Source organism: Dipteris shenzhenensis, chromosome 4 (genome assembly GCF_047967505.1).
Source record: "Dipteris shenzhenensis isolate YYH24624 ecotype China chromosome 4, Dip_SZ_1.0, whole genome shotgun sequence".
Classification (NCBI taxonomy): Eukaryota; Viridiplantae; Streptophyta; class Polypodiopsida; order Gleicheniales; family Dipteridaceae; genus Dipteris; species Dipteris shenzhenensis.
Genome location: NC_141599.1, coordinates 8,728,691 through 8,732,484, shown reverse-complemented (window position 1 = coordinate 8,732,484; position 3,794 = coordinate 8,728,691). Strand labels below are relative to the sequence as shown.

The 3,794-nt window shown below is 39.4% G+C and overlaps 1 pseudogene across 2 annotated transcripts; it reads left to right on the top strand.

The window, feature by feature from the left end:
- Positions 1–1,977: 1,977 nt before the first annotated feature.
- LOC147902420 (putative steroid-binding protein 3 pseudogene) lies at positions 1,978–2,756 on the top strand (annotated as a pseudogene). 2 transcript variants are annotated; one of them, XR_015540901.1, is made up of 2 exons: positions 1,978–2,021; positions 2,204–2,756. The product of XR_015540901.1 is annotated as a putative steroid-binding protein 3 pseudogene, transcript variant X2 (transcript). The 2 variants fall into 2 exon arrangements; XR_015540900.1 differs by lacking the exon at positions 1,978–2,021 and having other exon boundaries at positions 2,039–2,756.
- Positions 2,757–3,794: the final 1,038 nt, after the last annotated feature.

Sequence of the window (3,794 nt, the reverse complement as noted above, 5' to 3'; positions counted from 1 at the left end):
TGAATGTTCAACAAGCATGGTAACCACGACTCTTTGTATTAGCATCCCAGACTGCTTCAAAGGTAAGTATGCTCAAGACAAGAGATTCGTCTCCTTCAGAAGGAAATTTTTTCTTCTCTTATTTATATACAAAGATCTCCTGTATTATTGAGATAGTATCTGTGTACCTCATGACAAGGAATTTGAAGAGTGTCATGCAGTTTCATATGCAGCCCATCCAGGAATCAACAAACCATAGGCTTACTCGGTGCCATCTATTGCTGGCCTCAGAAGAGAAGTGATGTGAGCAAAATGGTTTTGTCTTATCTGTCTGTCCTGCCAACAAATTAGAGTAAGCAGAAGACTACTACTGGGACTTCTTGATAACTGAAAGGTGGGAAAGCATCTCCATATATTTTTACACTGGCCTTGTTTATCCAAAGGCAATGCACGAAGCACGGGAATTGACGACCGGTTGTGTAAAATGCTATTACTTCATCCCTTGCACAGAGAGCTTTCAAGCTGCAGAAATCGCATGTTTATTCAGCTCCAAATTCTATGACTGACAGAGTCAACCACTTCATGGAAGAAATGTTGTGTCACTATATCCCATGAAGATTATCATCTCAAGGAGAATATTTGCCACTCGTCATGTTTGCATACAATAACTCTTTTCAGATGTAATTTCGAGCGACATACTTTGGAACCTCTTTATCGTACCTCAATGAGCAGGCTTTATTGGATTGAAGAACATTGCGGATAAGCAAGCAATTGTTAGTTACATTATCTTATGGGAAGATAGACTGAAAGGGCAAGAGCAGTATCAACCTTCCACCAACAAATGCAGATGTCGGAAGGTGACACTGTTGTGTTATCCGCAGTCTCAACATTGCTATGAAGCAGTGGGCCTAGGCATCAATAAGAGGTGCAAAGAGAAGGCTCATGAGAGTGCTTTGATGGAAGGTCCATTGTAGGTCAGATGGCACCTTACGGAAAACCCAAGTGGCAAGGTTTCCTGAGAGCTCAATACGAAATAAGTTTTGAGGAAGGGGCTGTGTGGAAAAGCTTAGCAGATTCTGAATGCATGGAGGTGTATTCAGCGTTGAAATATTCATAGCGTTATCGTCTCTCATGTTCCGAGCTAGTTCTGAGGGTCTCGCATTGATATTTCCAAGATCATCAAAGCATGCACGCTAGGGGCCATCTAGTGCATTACACTGATTTGTGGTGTCTAGCAATACCTTATAAGGATCTGTCCACCCTTGTCAACCTCATCTGGATGCACCATTTTGTGCTATTCCTGTGGGTAACATCTCTAGTGCCCTTTTTTCAAGTTGTCTTTGCTAACCTATTGGTCTGTCAAAATTTCAAAGCAAAGGTTGTATTCTTAGTCATTGAATTTTCAATGTGACTTATGCTGCACATGAGACTGGCTTGGAATGTGCTGCCACTCGAGTAGGACTCCTGCCATTTTGCTTTGGTATGTCGGAGAACTCTCTCCCATGTAGGTGTGGTGACATCGAAATGCCCACCTGTTTTTTGTGCTGAGCTGGAAAGATCTATTTTCAAATGCAGAACTATCAGAGACCAGGTCCCATCTACTTGTGTCTCACTGTATTGGGTGACAACACGCTCAATTGTCAAATCCTAAATTCAAAACTGCTTTGGTAGTGCTGCAGGCTTTCAGCTACATTTGTGATTTACCTATGTATCAGGTAATGTTCAGATTTTAGCACTGTGTATCCATTACGTTTCCTGCTGCATTTCATTTAAACGTTTGTCACATGAATTGTGAGTTTCTTTTTGAAGATATCAGAGTCCAGGTCCCATCTACATATTGGGCTGACAGTGTCCTAGGGTATTATCCTTTTCATCGAAACGTGGATTAAAGAGAGCTACATTGTTTCAGCTAGTTGCAAGCTATCTTTTGTCTTTCAGGCTCTCTTTAAATTTTAGAACTGTTTATCCATAAAGTTTCTCACTGCATTTTGTACACAGGTTTCCCATGTCGCACTGTTAAATTACTTGATTGTCTTCAAGAGGTTGTGGAAAGATCAGTAGCTCTTGCTCTCATTTTTTTATATTTTCCTAATCTCATTTTGATGGTTCAAAAAGATGTTGTGGAAGACCAAGTAGTTGTTACGTAGTGAGGCCATGTTGTATCTTTGATGATTGCCTGGTGTGCCAGAGACTACGTAATAACCGAAAATGAATATGGCTGCAGTAAGTATGCAAGTGGGTGCAATAACAGAGAGTGAGATCAAGAAATATGATGGCACAGATTCTGCCCTTCCCATCTTTGTCTCTGTGAAAGGGAAAATCTATGACGTCTCCAGCGGTAAGGGATTTTACGGGCCTGGAGGCTTCTATGCGATGTTTGCAGGCAGAGATGCAAGTAGAGCACTTGCAAAAATGTCTACAAAGGAGGAAGATGTGAATGGATCTTTAGAAGGCCTGACAGAGAAAGAAATGAAGGTGCTCAACGATTGGGAAAAGAAATTTGAAGCCAAATACCCAGTGGTTGGTTTGTTGGTGTCTTAGTCAAACTAGGGTTGTGAGGTTGACAACCATTGGCAAGTACTCTGTTGTAGATCAAATAATGCGTCTATATAGGAATAAGGGTTCATGCTCTATAATTTGAAGGTTACACTCATAGAAAGGCGGTATGTATACGGTAGAAATCCGGGACTGTGAACTAGTGATGCCTCAAAAGAATATAAATAACTTTTAATGCACGATAATTTTCTAACATTGAGACTCCCTTTTGTTGTAATAAATGCATTTCACATATTGTTATGTACTTGGTCTCATAGGCTTTTTTTGGTCTTTCCAAGATGTAAACAAACTCCTTGCAGTCTGTGTGGGGGTGTGTTGCAATTCTTACTCTTTTTTTATTCTCCTTTTGTTGTCGTAGTTCTTGCTGTTTAGGTTGAATTAGTCACCAAAATAGAATTGTGAGCAGTGAAACACTTGTATTTTAAAAATTGCAGTTTTTTTTTGTAAGAAAGAGGCCAGTTTACATATAAAGAGTGACCTAAATTATGTGTGTGTGTGTGTGTGTGAGAGAGAGAGAGAGAGAGAGAGAGAGAGAGGGAGATGATTGGTGATGATATTAACATATAGAGAGGCTGATTACAGACTATGGGACCAACCAATGTCATTAGAAGGCAAAATAGCTCACATGAAGAGCTATTCTTAGTAGCCATTGTCATTGTACTGGTAGAAAATTTGCTCCTTTTGTTCATTAGGACATGTTATTATTGCTGATACTTTTATCCTTCTTATTACCTTCTAAGGGATCCTCTCTTAAAAGGCACAAAATTTTGATTTCTTCTAAGGATTCATGCCTATTAAAAGCCACAGAGAAAGGAGTCTCAAATCTTGGCTATCCAAGTAGAAGAATTTTTAGGGGTCCAAGGTCTCTTATCACAATTGGAAATCTACAGTTTTGAATTGATTTGCCTTAGAACTGAGAGAACTTTGTTTGGTTGACACACTTGATAGTGCTCTCTCTCTCTCTCTCTCTCTCTCTCTCTCTCGGATGAGATTCCTCGCGTAAATTCTAGTAGAAGTTTGTGATTTCTTATATAGACAAATGTTCAAATTCTAGTAAAAGTTGTGATTTCTTATATATTTGTCTTCACTTGTAAAAAGTTTGTTACTAGGAGAGCAAGGAGAGGTTAACTCTGCATCACAAATGTATTCTAGTTGTTCTATAGCTCAAAAGGATTTGATTTTGAAACATCAAAACTTTTGTAAGTCTTTTGGGTTCATGTGCAATCCAAGTCTTTCTTATCTTTGTGTAGCTTGGAAGT